We start from the raw sequence: 25,138 nt of genomic DNA, 5'->3' as shown, positions 1-25,138 counted from the left end.
ATTAGTTCAAATAAAGTGTCAGACACACGTTTTCTTTATTTCATTGCACACCAATTACAAGAACAAAAGTAGCATATAGTCTCTGAGTACACCACATAGCCGTATATATACGTATAGTGCCATCTACTGCCCATAATATAGATTAGGGCATCTTTTAGAAAGGACATAACTGCTTCCACTGAACAACCCTCAAATGCTGATTGGTGCCCTGCTACACAGGCAGATATGCCAAGCTGCACAAATATATTCCTCTATTTGGCTGGATTCACACACAGGGTTTACTCGCATTTTTCGCTTTAAAGTATATGGTAAAATATGAGAAAGCCTGTACACACACAGCATTTTGGTTTGTGGCGTTTTTTTTTTTTTTCAGAAAGTGCCAGGAAAATAAAATGACACTAAATTAAAAAAAACAACAGCCAAAAATGCATGTAAAAACACCATAAAATACACATGGTTTACATGCCGTTTAAACCGCCAGACAAGTGTGTGAAGTAGGGCTTTCTATGTTAAATTGAATTCTTCCATTAGATTCACATAACCAGTCCTGTTCTATGGTTACGTCACAATATTGAGCAGTACAGCCTGAAATACACTGGTTTTTGGTGCTACACAACTACCATAGATCTCATTATGTAGCCATAAAAGACCACACAAACAACTAGGTATATGTGGTTTATCGTTTGCTGTCAATTCTGGATTTCATACATTCATAATGAGACTCGCCCTCTTCCGGCAGAACACGTTTTTTTATTAGCTGCCTTTAGTATTTGATTCAGAAATGTAATATGACATGGGAAATCCACAAATGAATAGCATCTCTCTTCCCAGCATGTAATGAAACTTCCAGCAATGTAATTTCCTTCATTTCTGCATGAATAATGATATGGATTGCTGAAGACAGACATGGAAAATCAATTAGCAATCGGAGTGCTTACCAGATAACAAGTTTAACCACATTCCTGGAAGACGATGACAAAACTTATACAATGCTGTTAGAACATACTAAATATGGCTCCCCGAGGAAACATGACAGCCCCCATTATAAGTCAATGGGATCTGCCAGGATTCTTGGGATCTGTTTAAAGGGCAACTAAACTTTCAGAAAACTTCTGACATGTCATAATGACAAGTCAGAAGTTTTGATCGGTGGGGGTCTGAGCACTGAGACCCCCATCGATCGCTGAAATGAAGCGGCAGAAGCGCTCGGGTGAGCGCTGAGCCTCTTGGTTTCTGATTGTCTTTTCTCGGAAAGCCGAGCAGTTCGTTTACTTACTCAATAGAAAGTCTATGAGCCCGTACACAGCTCAGTCGGCTTTCCGAGGAAAAATGAAGCGGCACAGCGCTCACCCAAACGCTTCTGCAGCTTCGTTTTAGTGATCGGCGGGGATCTCAGTGCTCGGACCCCCACTGATCAAAACTTCTGACATGTCACTATGACATGTCAAACGTTTTCTGAAAATGTAGTTACTCTTTAAAAATGAATCGGTCATAGCTGTCATGTCGCTATGAATTAATAAGACTGATATATGTATATTATTAAAAAATAAAAATGTTTACAATGAATAATTAGATAATATTTATTAGAACAGATATTCTATAAAATATAACGCAGAATACTATAATAGCTGTTTTCATTTTCTATGCCAGCCAATAGCAGAAGAATAGAACTCACCATTATAAGTGAAGACCTATAGCGTGTCCAACTATTCGGAGACATATTTAAATCAGCGCATTTAAAGTGAACCTCCTACTTCGGCATTCGTTACTATGTAGGAAAAGGCTGCTATATACTTTGTTTATGCCCTGTTCAATAACTACAGGGGTAGATTTACGAAAACTTATACAGAGGAAATGTTGTTTTTTTTTAACCCTGTAACCTGATTGGTTGTTATAGGCAACTTTTCCACTTTTCTCTATGCACCAGTTTGGTAAATCTCCCCCACAGTGTCTATAGCTGTAGGTCCTCGTGTTCCATCCCGAATAAAATATTCTTAGGGCACATTCAGACGTGGCGGAATTGCTGTTGAATTCTGCTGCGGACAGTCCGCAGTGGAATTCTGCCGCAGAAGTTTTTTTACATTTGTTTCTATACATTTTTAGGAAACTTAGTTCAGATGTTGCAGAAAATAACTGTGCGGAAATCAGGCTGCGGTGTAGAATTTTCCCTCCGCAGCCTGGTCATTCCATTGCGGAGAAGCGGAATTTCACTGCAGATTTCAGCCTTTGCAATGCAAAAACTGAAATCTGTGGCAAGTCCGCTGTGATATCTGCAACGTCTGAATTACCTGTCAAATATGCAAATGTTGGTGCCGATTCGTTGCGTAATTGCCCCGAATCTGCACCAACATTTGCAGCGGAAAAATTCTGCCACGTCTGAACATGGCCTTATAGTGCTTAACCCCCTTAGGCTGAGTTCACACGTCGCGGATTTTTTCCGAATTTGTCTCAGATTTTGTTGTGGATTTGGCTCAGATCAGTAAAATCTGCAATGAAAATCTGTAACAAATCTGTGACGTGTGAACTCCTTACTTGCCAACTTCCAGAAATAATGGAGACCACCCGGACTGCTTTCTCGACTAAGTACTTACCTCTCCTCTTCAATCCCAGGCGCCACCACAGACAAGCTCCTGTATCTGCAGTCTGGTCTGGGGTTTGTATTAGTTTAGGCTTCCTGAGGTATATGTGCACACGTAGTGTTTTGGGCCGTAAATGTCCCAAAAAATGGCTGAGAAATCAGAAGCAGAATGCCTCCAAACATCTGCCCATTTATTTCAATGGGGAATACAGCGTTCTGTTCCGACGGGGTGTTTTTAATAAACGGCCGCGTAAAAAATTGCCCGCGAAAAAAAAGTGCAGGTATTGAGCCATTTTTGGAGCCACTTTTCATTGACTATAGAAAAACAGCTCCAAAAACGGCCGTAAAAAATGCAGCGAAAAACGCGAGTTGCTAAAAAAAAGTCTGAAAATCAGGAGCTGTTTTCCCTTGAAAACAGCTCTGTATTTTAGACGTTTTTGGTTAAACGTGTGAACATACCCTTACGCTTTTTGTGTGGCCTTTTTTTTACCTTAAAAAAACCCTCAAGTTTTTTTACTAAAAAGGTACATGCGTTTTTTCATGGCATTCACATTGCTAATCATGTGATTCAAAGATCATGTGGCGCAAAGATTTTTTTTTGCAACACATGATTTATTCAGAAAAAAATGTTACTGAAAATCCCATAGAAAAACGAAACACATATTGACACATGCGTTTTTTCGAAAATGCTAAAAAAAAAACTATGGAGGTCCTTTGTAGAAAATCTCCACTAAATGATGGAAAAACAACCAGAGCCAGCCTTGCTGCAATTTTGAAAAAACGCCACTGACCGATAAAAAACGCAAAACAAAATAAATAAAAAACACGTTTGTAGTGCGTTTTATTTCCCTATTGACTTCAAGTTAATATCTGGCCCTTTTTCTCAAAACGCTGTGTGTGAAGCCACCCTCAGGGGTCTAGTCTGGAGTCTGTATATGTTTAGGGGTCTGCTCTAGGGTCCACACGTCCAAGTCTCTGGATCTGACATGCACAGCAGTGCTGAACAATGGTTCACACCTGGTAACCCAGCCCATAACTGGAATCTAGGACCCCCATATAAAAATATACTGGCTTATCACTCCTTTACGGAAACCCACTAAAGCTACATTTTCAGTCGTTAAAGTTATTTTCAGGTCCATAGTTTATAGTACATTTTTATGGTTAGTTCAGTCCACCACCTCCAAGCTGTAAAGTCTGCTTTTATTATTAATGAACTACATATTTTTAATTAAACCAAGTTTTATTTTCTAGTGCATTCCTGTAATAGTTAATTTAAGTGGCTAGCACACAATGGGACTCTACAGAAGAGGAGGCCACAGGTTTGTCCCTTTAATAACAGGATGAAACTAAAAGATTTAGAGGGACAAGCATAGATGGAATTTTTGTATGTTGAGCAATTCAATAACAACAAAAAGTGTCCCCATCAGACAAGAGAATGATTCAACCGCCTCCTCTCTGTGTCTTTGAGTGGTAGGCATATTGTCACCAAAGCCTTGATGTAAGTAGTGGGCCTGCCCCACAACTCAGGTGCATACAATAGGGGATGCCCCCATTGCAGGTCTGAGTCAGAAGAACAGCATATATATGCAGAAAGTACAGCTCAGTATTTACAACCAGTGCCCTGGGCAGGATACCTCCACAACTTGTGCCTCCACATCGGTGAACAGACAGCAGATCATGCCTTCCAGAAACCTCCTGCTTTTACTGGTCATTTTCATGGCCCAACACCCGGACATGGGGGTCTCGAGTCCGATACATATTACCCGTCCTGTTAATTGTCCATGGACAGAATTCAAGCACCTGACACAAAACCTCTATATTCAGGCACTGAAGATTTATGACCCTACGGTAAGAACCCCAGTTTCATGTCGAGATAATAACATCGATTTATTTATAATATTTTTAATTCTATTGTAACTAAAAAGCTGTTCGGCTTTCCTGTCTCTCATTGTAATACTAAGTTGCTGAGACTTTTTTTTTTTTCCACCGTGATTTTATTCTGGATATCAGATGTTTAATAAAGCCATTATAATGTATTATGTTAATATTATTTAAAGAATAATTTAAAACAAAAATGTTATACAGATGTAGCAGAGCTGTATTTGCCGTTTTTTGTTTTTTTTTGTATTTTGATAAAACAAATTGTGATGAATAGTTCCAAATTACAAGCTCAGCTCTGCTGCATTCACAACATATTACATTTTTTTCTATGATTATTACATTCATCTCGAAGTAACAAAATTTCAAAATAGTGCATGTATACTAAAGACTTTATTCACATCAGCGTTAGAGACTTTGTTGCAAATTCCTTCAATCATTTTTTACGGTAAAATGACTCTTTCAAGTGAATGAGATCCTTCGGCTGCCGTTGGTGTCCTTCATATGACAGGAATGTCACAGCATTGAATCACATAATTAATCTATCCATACTACAAAGTCTGTAATATCACTTGTTAAATCATTTATATAATTTAGAAAATATTTTATGTATTATACCAATTTCTTGTCTTTTGCAGAATTCCACAAAGGACTTAGTTCTCGATGATATTCCCAGAATTGAGTGCCAACATCACTGCGGACCTGAACATCTTGTTTCACACCCAGAGGTAATTGCAGTTCCACAATCTGAAGTGAATATACAGTGGATTGCCCATGTGTGCCAGCTAGTGCCTATATCTTCACAATACAGGCGGGGGTCTATGTAAATATTGGTGCTCATTGACTATGCTCAGCAGATACAGCTCTTCTTCAGGATGAAGGGACATTCATGAGATTGCAGACTGTGCATAAACTGGGATCCAGTGACATCACCTGAGGCGTGTGTTTGTGCTAGTTTAAGGACGCTGCTCATCAAAAATGACATCACTATTTTCTTGTAGAATTTCCCACAGGTAACAGAACAGTCCAGGAAACGCTTTCTAGTGGAATCACTTAGCTCTGAGGGATAGGAAGGCGTTATTCACTTTCAACTGGTGCCAACATTACACAGCTCCTTAATATTCCTATCCCAGATTACCAGGTACCTGGCATCTGGCACAGACATTCCACGAAAGTCACCTGCTGCAGATATTGCGCAAATGTAAACTGGGAAGAGTGGTGATACATGCACTAGTTTACCTCAAGATCGCTGTGTACACTCCGGGGCTCACCCACCTCCTAATTTTACACATTTTTAACCATTTTTAAATAAGAGAATCTCAAATTCTGAGGTTGTAAATAAAAAAGGCTTCATAACGTGAGGACAAGAAAAATTCTGGATGTAGTGAAGATGTAGTGTTCAGAATATGGCTTGTGCATATCTGTATTAATCATGTTTGTCTCCTACATGACACTTATCTCCTACATGACAAATATTGCTCTATTTTTGTCTTAGCACATCATTTAGCAATGGTAGCGGTAAAATAAAAAAATATAATTTTATATATATATATATATATATAGCAGACCAAAATGTGTGCCTTTTTTGCACAATTATAACTCATTGGGTATAATGACTTAGTAGATTTGCCTGCAGTCCAATGAGGAACTATAGAAGACACTCTAGTTATCGAATTGTGTTGAATGATAAGTTTAGCTCTGCTACATCTATAAATAAAAATGAGTAAACAATACAGTCCAAATAAAAGGCAGGATAAATAGATAGATAATGCTCCATCGCAGATTCGGTCAAGAATGCCGGAAAAAATAGCACAGCATGCTGCACTGTTTTATCTGGATAAACAACCGGCACTATGAAGGAACCCGCTGAAGTCAATGGGTTCTGTCAGGCGTCATTGGTGTCCATCATTTGATAGATTCGGCACTTCTGTTATTTTGCCTGTTCTATTCCTATGACTTAACAGAATAACTGACATACAAGCGCAGATGATAGATAGATAGATAGATAGATAGATAGATAGATAGATAGATAGATAGATAGATAGATAGATAGATAGATAGATAGATAGATAGATAGATAGATAGACAGATAGACAGATAGACAGATAGAGTGTTGTTATAACTAATGGACTTTGCCTGTCATGACAGCAGAAATATAAAATTTGGTTAATTCATTTAATGATGTATTTATTTCATGTATTTTTTCATCTCCTGTACAGACTTGTCTGAAGCGAATCTTCCATGTATTGTCATATTATAAAAGTGTTCTATCAACTCTACCGACCAGCAGTCAAAATGAAGACTTTAATAAGGTGAAAGAGATTATTTCGGATCTTCTGCGTTTACTACAGGTAAGCAGAATGAAAACATGATTCGAAGAAAATTGCATTACAAAATTGCCCTACATGTGTGTTCTCGAGCCCTGTGCTCCGCTCCCAGAAATGTTTGGATTTAGTAATTTTAAAGGTAAACAAAATTAGTAGCAATCCTTATGGCCTCGTGCTGGGATGGTGTGTACAGAGGGCGCAGGAGCATGAGGGTATGTTCACGCAGCTTATTATCAGGCATATTTTGGAGCAGATAAGCCTCGTTTTATGCACTTGAAATAAGCCTGCAAACAGTTTCCTATTGATTTCAATGAGAAACACACTGCTGTTAACATGAGGCGTATTTTTACCCTGCTAAATTAAAATAACGCCTCGTAAAAAGACATATTTGGAACTGATTTTCCATTGAAACGATGAAAAACGCCTTAAAAGAAGCTGCAAACTAAAACAAGCCTAATTTTCAGCTTCAAAAACCCTTTGAAATCAGGGGCTGTTTCGCAATTTTCAACCGCTTATTGTTGTTTGTGTGAACATGCCCGAACAGATCCTCTTAATGTGCAGATTCCCCTATTTACTTCCTAACCAAAGTATGACACCTAGTGGCCACACCAAGTCCTGCAAGGAATCAGCAGAAATGGAAGAGTTCCTCCCATATAGCTAAAGCATTTGTAATTACATACATCAATTTTAGTCATTTAAATGACTAAACCTGGATGTGTTTTCCTCAGAGCCCCATGGAAAATCTGTTAATGACAGTCAATAAAATGTGACATAATTAAATGTCAAGAATAGTAGGGAAACATAGTAGACATTCCGCCATTCACACAGAGTATTTTGCAGGCATAAAAAAATATGCCTCAAAGTTCCTTCAGGAATTTTGAGGAAGATTTTTACCTGCCTGTGCTTTTTTGCCACGACAAAAGGCGGAACCGCTGCAAGAAAGAACATGGCGGGAAGAAAACACCTCTGCCTCCCATTGAAATCAAATGGAGGCGATTTCAGCAGTTTTTCTTACGGTGATTCTGAAGCACTTTCCGCGGCAAAATCAGCGGCCAAAAACTCTGTGTGAACTGGGCCTTATAGTACTATGCGATTGGTTGTGCCAAAAAGCAGAATTTTACCACTATAAGGCCAGGATCACACACAGTTTTGATGCAGTTTTTGGTGACATTTTCAAGTCAAACATAGAAGTGGACACAAAAGAAAGCAGATACAATAGTCTTTTCTTTATACATTTTCTTCCTTTTGGATCCACTTCTGGCTTTGGCTGAAAAAACTGCATCAAAAACTGCATCAAAAACAGCATGTGTGATCCTGGAATGACTGCTACCTGCGGCCTGTAGATCAGTAGTACAGTAGTATAGTCCAAATCTTGCACCTGGTGAGCAGAGCTGACACCTTTTATCTGTACTATTATGACAAATGCCTTATTCACACTGACGTTTAAATAGACCGTGTGGCGGATGTTTTTTTTTACGGCCGTCACAACGGCTATTTTTGCCTGTTTTCACGGATCTCTCAATAGACCCAATTCTATGAGGGATCCATGAAAACGGATCCTACACGGATGCAAATCGGCTGTAAAAAAGGCAGTTCTTCACATCCGATTAGACGCCATTCGTGTGAATAAGCCCTAAGGCTACACGGAGACGTCTTGTAGTCCTTCCTATTGATTCGAATGACAGCTACAGTCCATGACATTGCATGCAACTCAATGTATTCGAGGTGTAGCTCGATAGTTACAATTATTTTATGATGATACATTCCCTTATATACAGTTCAATATATGTGAATGGTTTTTAAAAAAAATAATAATCTGTGCGGAGTTGAGGACATGCTGCAGTTTTTAAAATCCGCAGCATGTCCTTTCTGTCACAGATTCTTTCTGGATGAAGTTTTTGATCAGTTGATCAATAGCTTATGGCCTGGCCCGGATTCTCTCATTTTTCATATAAAAGCTCCTTAGTTTAGTACAGGAATCACATCTTGTCTTTTTTCCTATAGGTCTGTGAATATACAGATGGAAGTCTGAAAACACCCCAAACGGTGACAGAAAATTTTTTGAAAACGAAGATTGGCTCTCCACTTTTATCTGTCAGCATCCACATAGCCCGAGTCTTTTCACCTGGGAATCCAGCAAACCACACAATACACCCAAGGCATTAGCACTTGACCCACACTGATTTTAATGGTATTAAATATTATATATTTAATACAATCATTTATGCCTCCAATGCAGGCTGAAAAGGATTTATAATATATTATTTTATAAAATACAAGCATGTGCATCTGTCCTAGAAATACCGTTATGACACCCTTATTTTCATTTCTTAATTATGTCACTTTAAGGTTGGGTTCCCACAGTGCAGATTTGACATGCGTTTTTTTTTTTTTTTCCAAAACATGGAACTGAACCTAAACAGAAGATATATAAAGAAAAGCCTTGTAGGTCTCCTCCTGGATCCAATTCTGGTTTTGGCTTAAAAAAAACGCAAGCAAAATCTGCAGTAAATCTGCACTGTGGGAACCCAACCTAAGGCTAAATGCATACGTTGCGGAATTTAATGTATCTGCATCTAAACTGCAGATAAACAGTTTATTCCGCAGGTTAAATCCGCTCCTGAGGGTATGTGCACACACACTAATTACGTCCGTAATTGACGGACGTATTTCGGCCGCAAGTCCCGGACAGAACACAGTGCAAGGAGCCGGGCTCCTAGCATCATACTTATGTACGACGCTAGGAGTCCCTGCCTTGCTGCAGCACAACTGTCCCGTAGTATAATCATGTTTACAGTATGGGACAGTTGTCTTGCAGCGAGGCAGGGACTTCTAGCATCGTACATAAGTATGATGCTAGGAGCCCGGCTCCTTGCACTGTGTTCGGTCCGGGACTTGCGGCCGAAATACGTCAGTCAATTACGGACGTAATTAGTGTGTGTGCACATACCCTAATAGTGCAATTTTTGATGCGTTCTAGGTGTGGTTTTGACATTTTGATGCATTTGGCCTGCGGAATTACCTGCGTTTTGTATGCAGATTTTCTGCACCAAATTACGCAACATGTGCATGTAGCCTAAGGATGCATTCACAGAGTGCGTTTTTGTGCAGTTTTTTTCCAACAGAAGTAAAAAACACACAAAAAAGCACGTGGCACAGAAATCGTGGTAAAAACACATGTGAATATATCCTAAAGAGGTTTTCTGCCTAAATGTATCTTCATAAACATCTTAATAATGCAGGCTGAGATGAGAAATGGCTGCCAATCTGTCTCTCCACTTCTGTACTTTCAGCTCAGTTTCAATCAAGGTCTGAACTGAACAACTCAGTCATTTAAGACAGACTGGTTGCTAGGGACACAGTTTAATCTTTTATATGGGTTTCTCAGGCAGCGTTATCCTATAACCAGTCTGTCTCAAATTACTTAGGTCATCAGCTCAAGGTTGAAGTGGCCCCAAGCTTTGGGCAGAGAAGTGGAAAGTAGGTTTGGCAGCGATCAAAGCGAAGCTAGTTTTCTTAATGCTTTATTAATCAGATTTTTGAAGAAGAAAAAGTTAGAGAATATTTTTGATTAACATAGTTGTATAAGGTTATAATGTAACTATGTTACAGTAGAAAATCATCAAATGATATATAGTAAGAATGTTTGGCAAAATTTGTCATGGGCACCAACTTGTCAACTTTTATGTTGCATAAAGCAGGTGAACAGCCCAACGTAACTAGATCCTTTGATTATAGGTTTATAAATGAAATTTTGTATTTTAATCTTTGTTAACTAGGTGCTAACTAAATATTTGTATTGTAACTTATAACAGTTTATATACCAGCGGTTTAATTTATATATTTATTTATAACTATTGTAAGACACTATATTAATATATCATTATTTATGTACTTTGTACTGAAAATTTATTTATTATAAACTGTGTTAAATTGTGCCTTTATATTATTAAATTCATTAAAAAAAACTAAAAAAAAAAACTTTGCAACCTTGTGTGGCATAGATGATGGTGGGTAGTTAGTAGGTAGAGGTAGTAAAATTCTGAAGGCTGTATAAACCTAGCTCTAGATGTTAGAACATCCACATTGACACACTCCTCATGCGATCAATCTGGAGATTCAAACTGATATTTAGAAGATGAAGTTTATTCAGTAACTATCAAAAAATATGTTTCGGGGTACGCAAGCAGGGCTGCCATCAGGAATTTCTGGGCCCCATACTGCCAATGAGTCTGGGCCCCCGCCCCCCTCATTGGGTGAAATGCAAAGGGGCGGGAGGTAGGGCACATTAAAAAGAAAACTCTCTGGAGGAGCAGGACAGAGACAGGAGGTGGGTGTCGGAGGGCAAAGGGGAGAGACTAAGTGCCAGGGCTGGGAGAACTGAATGTAGCAGTGGTAGCCAGGGGGGAAACGCAACCTCACAGGGGCTCTATGGAGTGACAGGGAAGAGACAAGAGACAGCGGCTCTGTGGGGGGCAAAAAGGGAAAGTGAGTGTGTGTGTGTGTATAGAATCTGTCAGGGTGTAGGAGGGCAATATAAACAAAAATCATTGCACTGAAGCCCTATACACAGCAGAGTCACTCACCAAAATGTAGTCCCTAAGATCTCCCACCGCCACGGGCATGCCTGGATGATGCTTTTGCATTCTCTTCACACGCTGCACACACGTTATCTGTGTAAAAACCACACAACAAAATTAATTTAGACACCAAACCAGAAAAAAATTCAGATCCTAGACCAGACCTTTTAGGTAATTCAGACACCTTTCCACCAGACCCCTACCTGTGGCCAGAGTTTAGCATTTAGACTTTTATCTACAGGGGAGTGTGTGTAGCGCTATCTACAGGGGGCAGTGTGTGGAGCTATTTACAGGGGGGCTGTGTGTGGAGCTATTTACAGGGGGTTGTGTGTGGCACTATCTACAGGGGTGTGTGTGTGGCACTATCTACAGGGGGGTGTGTGTGTGGCACTATCTACAGGGGGGGTGTGTGGCACTATCTACAGGGGGGTGTTTGTGGCACTATCTACAGGGGGGGGTGTGTGTGGCACTATCTACAGGGGAGTGTGTGTGTGGCGCTATCTACAGGGGGTATGTTCGGCACTAACTACAGGGGAGTGTGTGGCACTCTCTATAGGGGATTCCAGTCCAGGAGGAGACCCTGACCTCACTGTCCATATATGGAGAGTGACCTCAGGGGCTACCTCTAGGAGAGGAATCCCCGGCCAGAGTGTCGGCAACTCTCTGGCCGGGGATTCCGCTCCTGGATGGGTGAATGGCAGAGCAGGAAGCTGATACTTTCCTGCTCTGCCATAGTATTCAATTGTATCTGCATCCTGTGGACGCAGATACAATTGAATATGGCAGCGGCTGAGACACGTCTGGGACAGTAATTTGCCGGGACTGCCTCTGTAGATTCAGGACAGTCCCTGCAAATTCAGGACTGTTGTTAACTATGCCTCCAGCATAAGCTTTCTCCCCCTACCCAGGAATACTCTCTCCTTCCTCTACCCCTCCCCATGTATAATTTCTCCCCTCCCTTCAGATATCATCACTTTTCACCCAATTATTACCCCCCCCCCCCCATTGTATAATACCTCCTCCGGTGGAGGGATGTCACGATACCAGAATATGGACTTCGGTACCGATGCTTTGTGTAGTATTGCGATTTCGATAACAAAGCAATACTTTGCCAACAGTAATAAAAAAAAAACAGTTTTTCGATTTCTTATGTGAGGCGTGAGGTGTGATGGTAAATTTAACCTCCATGTGCCTCACATTAATAGTAATTAACCCCATCATGTTCCTCAATTATAATGGGTTAATGTGTAAGGTACATGATGGGGTTAATTACTATTAATGTGAGGCACATGGAGGTTAAATTTATCACACCTCGTGCCCCACATTATTAAGTGAAAGAAGTTTTTATTTAATATTTTTACAGCATACACATCATAAATGACGCAAAAAAATTGTTCTGCAGGATATTACGGCCGTGCCAATACGGAATGTGTATATTTTATGTATTGAGACTTATTTTAATGTGTTTTGTAAAAAAGGTGTATGTGTATTTTTTTATTTATTTAACATTACTTTATGTTTTTACTTTATTTTTTAAACTTTAATGTACTGGTATATATCTATATACGGATAGTACACAGGCAGTTGTTAGGACAGACCTGAATATGCCCTAACAGGAAATATGGTAAGACAGCCCTGGGGTCCTTCATTGGACCTTGGGCTGTCTGCCCATATATGGTATGTCCCTCAATCGCGTCACAGGGATTCCTGTGACGTGATCCAAGGGGCATCCCCCCTTCTTATATTCCCCTGAATGCTGCACTCAGCTTTGATCGCAGCATTCAGGGGAATAGCGGCGGAGATGAGAGGTTTCTTTGATCTCTGCCTTTATAGAGTGGGACTGTGGCTGTGTAATACAACCATTGCCCCGCACGCAGTTAGCACGAGGTTATGCGGGCGGCGCTGCACTAATGAGGGGCGGTTCAGGCACTGAAGACAGAACATGGGGGTGTTTTGTAGTGCGCCCGCCATGTTCTGTTTTCAGTGTCGCCGCTCATTATTGCAGTGCTGGCCGCATCACATAATCCTGGCGGCGCGCACATGTCAGGAATCCGAAGCAGGGCCGTGACTGTATTACACAGCCGCAGCTCCGCTCTCATACATTCATGTATTACAATATTGAGCTGTGCAGCCAGCTTAGTATCGAAATACATGAAATAACGGTATCGAACCGTTTGGGGGTGCACGGTATCGAAACCGTATCGAAGTTTTGATGCATCGTGCATCCTTACTCAAGTGCCATCCTCCCTCCATTATTATCTCCTTCCCACTCTAGCATCATTTCCCTCCCTACCCAATGCCATCTCCCTGCCCCATTATCATCTCCCTGCCCCATTATCATCTCCCTGCCCCATTATCATCTCCCTGCCCCATTATCATCTCCCTGCCCCCATTATCATCTCCCTGCCCCCATTATCATCTCCCTGCCCCCATTATCATCTCCCTGCCCCCATTATCATCTCCCTGCCCCCATTATCATCTCCCTGCCCCCATTATCATCTCTCTGTCCCCATTATCATCTCCCTGCCCCCATTATCATCTCCCTGCCCCATTATCATCTCCCTGCCCCCATTATCATCTCCCTGCCCCCATTATCATCTCCCTGCCTCATTATCATCTCCCTGCCCCCATTATCATCTCCCTGCCCCCATTATCATCTCCCTGCCCCATTATCATTTCCCTCCCTACCCAATGCCATCTCCCTGCCCCATTATCATCTCCCTGCCCCATTATCATCTCCCTGCCCCATTATCATCTCCCTGCCCCCATTATCATCTCCCTGCCCCCATTATCATCTCCCTGCCCCCATTATCATCTCCCTGCCCCCATTATCATCTCCCTGCCCCCATTATCATCTCCCTGCCCCCATTATCATCTCCCTGCCCCCATTATCATCTCCCTGCCCCCATTATCATCTCTCTGTCCCCATTATCATCTCCCTGCCCCCATTATCATCTCCCTGCCCCATTATCATCTCCCTGCCCCCATTATCATCTCCCTGCCCCCATTATCATCTCCCTGCCTCATTATCATCTCCCTGCCCCCATTATCATCTCCCTGCCCCCATTATCATCTCCCTGCCCCATTATCATTTCCCTCCCTACCCAATGCCATCTCCCTGCCCCATTATCATCTCCCTGCCCCATTATCATCTCCCTGCCCCATTATCATCTCCCTGCCCCATTATCATCTCCCTGCCCCCATTATCATCTCCCTGCCCCCATTATCATCTCCCTGCCCCCATTATCATCTCCCTGCCCCCATTATCATCTCCCTGCCCCCATTATCATCTCCCTGCCCCCATTATCATCTCTCTGTCCCCATTATCATCTCCCTGCCCCATTATCATCTCCCTGCCCCCATTATCATCTCCCTGCCCCCATTATCATCTCCCTGCCTCATTATCATCTCCCTGCCCCCATTATCATCTCCCTGCCCCCATTATCATCTCCCTGCCTCATTATCATCTCCCTGCCCCCATTATCATCTACCCCCTCCCCATAGAAAGCAAAAATCTTCCCCACCTCTGTATTAGTTTACACTGCAGCATAGGATTGTATCACTATCAGCTCTACAACGGCTCTTTTCTCCTGTCCTGGGTAAACAGAGGGAGAAGACAGGTTTATTGTCACATGTTACACAGGACGGGAGATAAGAGCCGTAGAGCTGATACAATCCTATGCTGCGGTGTTAACATAATACAGAGGTGGATAGGATATTTACTTTCTATGGGGGCAGGAGGAGATTTTTTCATGAGGCTCCGGGCAGCAGCAGCCGGACACAGACATAAGTAAGTACTCACTGTGTCTGAAGAAGACGACGACTGCTGCTGCTGGACGTATCCTCCGAGGCTGAGCTCATAACTCCCGCTGCTGTGATGTCTCCACCCCTTGTCTCCTCCCCACACGCTGTCACGCTGTTGTGGAGGAGGAGGGGCGGGCACATCTCACTCTCCAGCGGGCCCTTACGGTTTTATTCTGATGTAAGGAACGGGCCCCTGCTTCGTGATGGGACCTGTTCCTTTCACCGAAATGTAATCGTAAGAGCCACACTGCCGTGAGAATATTAATTCCAGCGGCAGAGTGCGGGCCCCTTTTTTTTTAATTTATTCCTGGGCCCCTCACTGCAGTACCCCCAGTACCCCCCTGATGGCGGCCCTGTACGCAAGACACCTTTATCAAGCTGACGAGACATATACAAACACATAGGGGACAATTTATTAAGACTGGTGTCTCACACGTCAGTCTTAATAGTAAGAAAAGTTAGAGTAAACTGCAACACATTTATTAAGAGGCGAAAGGCTCTTAACAAGTGTTGCATGTTACGGCCAGGCCATGCACCACAATCATGCCGCAAGGACCACGGCCATGTACTATTCATTCCCCCCCCCCCTCATTGGCCATAAAACAAAAAACACATACTCACCTCTCTTCAGGCTCCCTCATCATTCCAGCGCTGCTCATACAAGGTCCTAACGCTGGGAAGTGTCAGGGCCTTGTATGCAACGCTTCACGTTGACGTTATAAGTGCTGTGTCACATACGACCTGACGCTGACCCAGCGTCATTACGTTGTATGAGCAGTGATGAGGGAGCCGGAGAGGAGCGGAGAGGTGAGTATAACTTTTTTTATGTCCAATGGGGGGGCAGTCTAATTGGGGGGAGAGGTAGGAAGGCAAAGTGGGGGACCAGCTCGGGCCTCTACCTTTCTACTTTATATATAGTGTAATCTACACCAGTTTTCTGCCGTAAATTATAATCAATTTGCCAGGCCTCGGTGGCCACGCCTCCTTTCTACAAAAGTGAGGAAAAATACCAAATTGCAACTTTTTGCCCCTTTTGAGGGTTTTTTTCTGACATAAATCTGGCGTAGAAATGATAAATTACCTGCGCAGCATACAGCATATAAATAAGTCAATAATCCTGCTAGGATTATGTAGTTACGACATCATCCTAAATGTCAATATATCGACAATGAATGAATGAATATATAAGATAATAAAGCAATTACTGCGAAAAAAAAATCATAAAAACATGCATCACAGTGTTTTTTCATAAAATAAAACAAAGAATGTAAAACAAATAGTTTGTGAGATTTTCCCTGATATATTGCTGTTTTATCACTGTCTAATATACACAGCCGTAGTTTCTATTTTTATTGTTTACGTTCTTATTTTTTTTAGATTTTTATTGTTTCGCCGTAGATGTTTATTTGCATATTTTTTTTAATAATTTTTACATTTTTATTCAACACATTGTGAAATTTCAACAAGAATACAATAATTTTTAAAATGAAGTATTACAATACACGTTTTATACTACAATATGACTTTTAAAACTTTTACCACTACCCTTGAAACCCAGAAAAAGGTAGGTATTAGGCTGGGTTCACACAACCTATTTTCAGGCGTAAACGAGGCGTATTATGCCTCGTTTTACGTCTGAAAATAGGGCTACAATATGTTGGCAAACATCTGCTCATTCATTTGAATGGGTTTGCCGACGTACTGTGCAGACGACCTGTCATTTACGCGTCGTCGTTTGACAGCTGTCAAACGACGACGCGTAAATGGACTGCCTCGGCAAAGAAGTGCAGGGCACTTCTTTGCCACGTAATTTGAGCTGTTCTTCATTGAACTCAATGAAGCACAGCTCAAGATTTACGAGCGTCTCAGACGGCTCGCAAAATGCGAGGAGGAGCATTTACGTGTGAAACGAGGCAGCTGTTAACAGTCTGTCTTTTCACACGTAATTGCCTCTCATCGTGTGAACATACCCTTACCAAAATTACACTTATTCCAACGGGAAGATTTGAATTGCATTCACTATATTTAAAAAAAATATATAGGAAAGATATAGATGCAAAGAGATGTTTAGTGTTGATAACAGTTAAAACAATGATCCTTGCAATCGGCAAAGATAAAATATAAACAAAATATAAAAATATATAGAGAAACAAGGACAATTAGTCACAATGATACAATTGTCAAACAAAAGTATACGATGTATGTGATGGAAAACATAGTTCGACCAAAGGAGGTTATTTGTATTGATAATAAACCATGTATTCATTAGTGCTATTTTTGCGTCGGGTATTATCTACCGTGACAAACCTTTGACCGAAAACCAGGTAAAATTCTGACACCATATTTTGGTGTGGAAACTACAAAGGACATCCCGTGTGTCCTGCAAGTGGCCCGGTATTCTCAAAACGAGCAGCTCCAAAGGATGTGCATATAGTCTGGCTCCACTACCCCACATCTGGGAAAGTTAGATTACTTTTTTTTTATAAAGTCTAATCAGGAAAACCGGAGTATAATAAAGTCTGTGAACTATATTAAATTGTATCAATTGGTGATTTCTGTTTAATGACTTCTACTTTAATGACTTCTGCTAATGTTTTTATATATAATATCCCATTTTGGCTTCCCTACGTATTTCAGGTAATTTTCCCAATTTTAAATACTCCTAAATTCGAATTTATCTGAATTAACCTCTAGCAATGTTTTATAAATATTAGATAAGGCCTTGATCCCGACTTCTTGGATGAAAAGGCTTGAATAGAAGCCATTCGTAACATCCTTATAAAGGAGCAATTTATTGTCCAAGTAATCAAGGTTGTGTTTTAATTGAGCATAGGAGAATGTTTCCTTTGAGGATAGATCAAAAACCAATGAAAGTTGCTCCCATGATTGAATTTTTTTTAAAACATGCCTAATTTTCAGCTTTAAAAACACCTTGACATCAGAGACTGTTTTCCCTTGAAAACAGCCTCATAATATTCAACCACTTCTTGTTGTTTGTGTGAACATGCCCGAACAGATCCTCTTAATGTACAGCTTGCCCTATTTGCTTCCTAAACAAAGTATGACACCTAGTGGCCACACCGAGTCTTGCACGGAATCAGCAAAAATGGAAGTTGCTCCCATATAGCTTAAGCCAGAGTTTCCCAACCTTTTCAGGCTCGAGGCACCCCAGGAAAATAAAAATATTATCAGGGCACCCCTACCAAAAATTGTTTACAAAACGACAAAAAATGGCTAAAAACAAGCACTACACTCTTAGGGTCTGTTCACACAATGTTTTCTTGTAAGGCAGAAACTAAAAATCTGCCTCCAAATTCATTTAGGAATTTTGAGGCAGATTTTGAATTGACAGCGTTGTTTGACTTTTTTTTTTGCTGTGTTTTTTGCCCACATTTTTTTAAGCCGTTGAAGCGAATGCAAAAACCGCAGACAAAAAAAGCACCAAACGAGCGACGCAGGTTTTTTCTGCCTCTTATTAATTTCAATGGGAGGTCAGAGGCGGAAATCACTCGAAGACCATCAGCCCCCCACTCACAGTAAAATGACCATCAGCCCCCCACTCACAGTAAAATGACCATCAGCCCCCAACTCACAGTAAAATGACCATCAGCCCCCCGCTCACAGTAAAATGACCATCAGCCCCCCGCCCACAGTAAAATGACCATCAGCCGCCCACTCACAGTAATGACCATCAGCCCCCCACTCGCAGTAATGACCATCAGCCCCCCACTCACACAGGGGCGTAACTAGGAAAGACTGGGCCCCATAGTAAACTTTTGACTGGGGCCCAGTATCACACAACCCCCACCCCCTTGTAGATAGCGCCTCCCTATAGATTCCGCCACACAGCGCTCCCCTATAGATAGCACCATACAGCCCCCTGTAGATTATGCCATAAAGCCCTGCCCCTGTAGATTACGCCATACAGCCCTGCCCCTGTAGATTACGCCATACAGCCCGGCCCCTGTAGATTACGCCATACAGCCCTGCACCTGTAGATTACGCCATACAGCCCTCCCCCTGTAGATTATGCCATACAGCCCCCCCTGTAGGAAATGCCATACAGCCCCCCCCCCTGTAGGGAACGCCATACAGCGTCCCCAACCCCCCAAAAAAATGTGACCTACAGTGTGTCCTACAAAAGACATGTATCCCCTATCCACAGGATAGGGGATACATGTGTGATCGCTGGCAGCGATAGGGAGAATGGAGGACCGAAAGTCCCCCAAAGTTCTCCATGACTAACCTCTGATGTCGGCATCTGCGCAGCTCAATAAAAATGAAAGGAGCGCTGGTCACGCATGCGCACAAGCGCGACCGGCGCTCCATTCATTTCTACATCGCTGCCGACCCAGACCCCGGAAGTCCGAGGTTTGTGATGCAGAACTTCAGGGGACTTTCAGTCCTCCATTCTCCCTATCGCTGCCAGCGATCACACATGTATCCCCTATCCTGTGGATAGAGGATACATGTCTTTCGTTTAATGGCAGAGCGGGGAGATACCTCCCTGCTCTGCCGTAGTGTTCAGTGGCATCGTGCTGTAGCAGCCATAGCGGCCCTCCGGCCCTCCAGTAAAGCCACCATCGGCCCCGATAAAATGACCATCTGCCCCTCTGGTAAAGTGTGCTTACTCCTGGGGAAGGAATAAGTAAGGAGGAATAAGAAAAACAACTCCCAGCACGTCCAGGCTATTATTATGTGATATCAATGGACATTACAGGGGGGAGATATAAGAGGAGAGAACTATATTAAATTGTATCAATTGGTGAATTTATTGTCCAAGTAATCAAGGTTGTGTTTTAATTGAGCATAGGAGAAAGTTGCTACCATGAATTATTTTTTTTTTTTTTTAAAACATGCCTAATTTTCAGCTTCAAAAACGTCTTTAAATCAGAGACTGTTTTCCCTTGAAAACAGCCTCATAATTTTCAACCACTTCTTGTTGTTTGTGTGAACATGCCCGAACAGATCCTCTAAATGTACAACTTCCCCTATTTGCTTCCTAAACAAAGTATGACACCTAGTGGCCACACCGAGTCTTGCACGGAATCAGCAGAAATGGAAGAGTTCCTCCCATATAGCTTAAGCATTTGTAATTACATACATCAATTTTAGTAATTTAAATGACTAAACCTGGATGTGTTTTCCACAGAGCCCCATGGAAAATCTGTTAATGACAGTAAATAGAATGTGACATAATTAAATGTCTCCCATAGTAGGGAAACATAGTAGTCATAAACAGTGGTATGGCAGATACATCGCTGTCCCATATGATGAGTATGTCATCGATATATCTGCTATAGCAGTGAACGTCGCCTGAAAACTGAGGAGCAATTTATTGTCCAAGTAATCAAGGTTATGTTTTAATTGAACATAGGAGAATATTTCCCTCCTCCACTTCGTCTAGTATACACCTTATTCCTTTTTGTCTTAGGAGAGGAAGCTCTGAGATATCCTTGGGCTGCTCTAACCATAAATTATGCCATTAATAATTCTTTTGAAGTGCTTATCATGGATCCCGACTGGGCATACTCCAAAAATAAACAATAATTTAGGTAATGCAACTGCTTTTATAAGAATAATTCTTTCAGCTTTTGATACAGGTAGTTTACCCCAGATTTTAGTTTTTTTCTTCAGTTCCTTTATCTTAGGGGTAAGGTCAAAAGGACAGTGTCATGATTTATTTTATTTTTTTATTACTTTGTGTTTTTATTTAATAAAATATTATATTGACTTTAGTTAATTTTTCACACACAATGTTTTTTTTTATTAACTCTTTCTTACTGTACTGGGGGCTGCCATGTTTTATTTCATGTGTGTATTTCATGTGTGTCTTAACGACACATACACAGATGGAATACGGCAGCACAGGGCATAGGACACAATGAACGGGAGCCGTCCATCGCCGCAGGTCAGAGTCACACAGCAGAGAAGCTGATTTGTAGGGAGAGAGCAGGCGCCATTATGAAGACCGGCTGCACTGCAGGTAAGGTGTGTGTCTCTGTCTGTTCCTCTCTCTCACAGACCCCCGCTCTCGTGACCCCCGGTGGACCCCCCTGATTGGGCCCTTCACCGTTCGGTCCCCTTTGATGGCCCCCCAACACTCCCCACGTCCCCCCCCAACGCGCCCCACCCACACCTGCTGTAACTGTGGCTTTGTCTGTATGTAGCAGTGCGGAGTGTGTGTATGTGTGTAGCAGTGCTGTGTGTGTGTGTGTGTGTGTGTGTGTGTGTAGCAGTGCTGTGTGTGTGTGTGTGTGTGTGTGTGTGTGTGTAGCAGTGCTGAGTGTGTGTGTGTCTGTGTGTAGCAGAGCTCTGTGTGTGTGTGTGTGTGTGTGTGTGTGTGTGTGTGTGTGCACTCGCGTAGCAGAGCTGTGTGTAGTGTGCGCTCGTGCAGCAGAGCTGTGTGTGTAGTGTGCACTTGCACAGCAGAGCTGTGTCCTATTTTTGTGCAGCGGAGTATGCACGGGCGCCGCTGATCCTTCATAGCCGCTTATCAGCTGTTTTGAAGAATCAGCGGCGAGCACCCCCCTCCACACATACATACTCAAATCCCCTCAAACATGCAAAATCAAGTGTAATCAAGCGTTTTTTGATGCGTTTTTTGGCACGTAAAATGCGCAAAAAAAAACAAAATCGGGTCAACTACAACCCATGTGAACCTGTCAACTGAAAAGTCATTCACTTCACTTTCATCGTTCTAAGGGTATGTTCACATGCAGTGTTTACAGCCGTTTTTCGGGCCGTAAACGTCCCGAAAAACGGCTGAAAAACCAGAAGCAGAACGCCTAGAACATCTGCCCGTTGGTTTCAATGGAAAATATGGCGTTCTGTTCCGATGGGGCGTTTTTTACGCGGCCGTTTTCCAAAAACGGCACGTAAAAAGACGCCCGCCAAAAAGGAGTGCATATTACTTCTTGGGACATTTTTGGAGCCGTTTTTCATTGACTCTATAGAAAAACAGCTAAAAAAACGGCCATAAAAAACGCTGCCAAAAACTCAAGTTTCCTTTGTTTAGTAAGGGTGTGAATATACCCTTAGCCGTTTGGTGTGTCTTCTGCCAGCTGCTATTTGTACAATCACACCCAAACTGGCAGCCGGACACTCCCTCAATATACTGATCTGCCCTGACTAGATGGCCAGAGGTTCAACCGCCAAGGCAAATAACAGGGGAGAGAGAGGACAGCATTGCCTCGTACCCCACTTTAAGAAAAAAAACTCAATTTTTCATATTTCCATTGAGCCAGATACTGGCTCTGGGACCGGCATATAGTAATTTAACCAATCCAATAAAAAATTTGACAAAATCCAATTTTCTCAACACTGCCCAAAGGTATCCCCACTCCACCCTGTCAAATGCTTTAACTGCGTGCAAAGACAGGATGGAGAAGTCACCTGAATATTGCCAAAGTCTCGTCTGACACTTTGCCGCACTGTTCTGCCTGGAATAAAACCATTTTGATCCTCATAAATTACCATTGTAATTATTTTTGCCAATCTAATTGCCAATACTTTTGCAAAAAGTTTGACATCTGTACTTAATAGTGAGATGGGTCTATATGAGTCCACTTTTTCTGGGCATTTATCTTTTTTTAATATCAATATAATGCTTGCTTCTGTCATAGTAATTGCCAATTTAACTGTCTTTATTGATGAGCACAGTGTCCTATATAGTGCCGGAAGCAACTCCTCCTATTTTCTGTACAGCTCAAATTTTACTATGTAAAATTTTGCTGCTTTACCTATGTATATTTAGACTCTCTGTGTATGGGTAATGTTTTGTACTTTATTTTTTAACCCTTTCCCGACACCCGCCGTATATATACGGCGCTGTCGGGAAGGTGATATTGCAAACCGCAGTACAGTTACGTCGCAGTGATGATGCGGGCTCAGAAGCAGAGCCGGCACCATCACCTGTATTATACAGCTGCCCCCTTCCTGTAACTTCCAGGACCGGAGCTATTCTCCGATCCGGCTGATTAACCCCTCAGATGCTGCACTCAATAGAGCGCAGCATCTGATAGGTTTCAACCCGACCGGCAACCCAGCGACGCAATCGCTGGGTTGCTATGGCAATCGGAGGCCAAATAATGGTGTCCGAGTCTGCCTTGTATGGGAGCCTGCGGCGAGTCCTCACAGGCTTGCTGTCAGTGAATAACTGACATCGCTAATACACTGCACTACGTATGTAGTGCAATGCATTAGAGTAGCGATCGGGGCATTAGGCCCTCAAGTGCCCTAGTGGGACAAGTCAAAAAGGTAAAAAAAAGTTCATAAAAATTCAGTAAAACAATAAAAACACACGAGTTTCAAGTAAAAAAACAAGCTAAACTGCCTTTTTTCCCATAGTAAGTCTTTTATTATGGGAAAAAGCGTAAAAATAAAAATAACTATACATAATTGGTATCGCCGCATCCGTAACGACCCAAACGCCGTAAAAAAAAAACATGAAAAACAACGCCAGAATCTTTGTTTTTAGGTCACATCTCCTCCCAAAAAATGCTATAAAAAATGATCAAAAAGTCACATTTACTCCAAAATAGTACCAATAAAAACGACAATCCGTCCCGCAGAAAATAATCCCTGACACAGCTTTGTCCACGCAAAAATAAAAAAGTTATGGGTTTTAGAATATGGCGACACAGAAAACAAATGATTTTATAAAAAAAAGTGATTTTATTGTGCAAAAGATGCAATACATTAAAAAAACTATATAAATTTGGTATCGCCGTAATTGTATCGACCAGCAGAATAAAGTTAACATGTAATTTATGGCGCACTGTGTATGCCGAAAAAAAAACAATAAAAAACTATTCCAGAATTGCTTGTTTTTGGTAATTTCCTTTACCAAAAAAAGAAATAAAAAGTGATCAAAAAGTCGGATGTGGACGTATGGCGGGAACCGCATGTCGTGGTTTGGGCATATTAACGATGTTAAAATGGATATATTGCCCAAATTCCTGTACATATTTCAGACCGTCCCCATTGTAGTGCCAGGGTGTTTCTTCCAGTCCTTACATAGGGCCATAGCCAAATTTGTGTGGTGTTCCTCTAAGCCTCGCATTCGATTTTCTGTCCTTAGCCGACCGAAAGTGGAAGGAGGCGCGGGTTTACCGGATTTTAAGCGTTATCACCAAGCTGCGATCCTCATGCGCTTGGTGGACTGGTTCCGCTCGGATGCAGGTAAGCAATGGGTGCGCATTGAGAAGGGAATGTCTTCCCTCGCATTGTCCTCCTTGCCTTGGTTGACTGCCTCTCAGCGACCAACGTCGTCTTTGCCTTTCCTCACACGTCAATTTCTTGTAGTTTGGGAACGGATCATTGGTACTCTGGACCTTGTTCACTGTCCGGGTCCTTTGACTCCTCTCTTTGATAATCCCTCCTTCCCTCCGGTGGTGGGTGTGGATACATTCCTCGGTTGGGAGAGACGTGACGGTGGATGTTTGGCTCAGACCCTTACACCTGATGGTACAATTTTGTCGATGACTGCTGTTTCTGAGGCCTGCCCGGGGAGACGATCAATCTGGTGGTCTTATTTTCAGCTGCGTTCCTTTCTCTCTTCCATGGGTGATTGTCTTGTGGTGCTACAGGGTAAGACTCCTCTGGAACATTACCTGTCTTTGACCTGCTCCTTCTCATGTGCTGTCCTATTTACATGGTGTCCTCCAAGCAGGATATTCCTACTCTCAGTTGACATTCACCACAGCTTGGGATGAGGAAATGGGGGTTCGACACTCTGAGGAGGAATGGGGAACTTCTTTCTTACTGGCTCATAAGTTACCGACTTCTTGTTTTGCTCAGGAGAAAAACTATAAAATACTTAACAGATGGTACCGCTGTCCTTCCTTTTTGCATAGGATATTTCCTGATGTGTCTGCCGATTGTTGGAGGTGTGGGGAGGCTCCTGGAACTATGTTGCACATTTGGTGGGATTGCCCCAAGCTACGTCCCTTTTGGGGAAAAATCTTTAA

The sequence above is a fragment of the Rhinoderma darwinii genome, chromosome 2 (assembly GCF_050947455.1).
Source record: "Rhinoderma darwinii isolate aRhiDar2 chromosome 2, aRhiDar2.hap1, whole genome shotgun sequence".
In the NCBI taxonomy this organism is placed as follows: domain Eukaryota; kingdom Metazoa; phylum Chordata; class Amphibia; order Anura; family Rhinodermatidae; genus Rhinoderma; species Rhinoderma darwinii.
Note: the sequence above shows the minus strand (reverse complement) of the source record.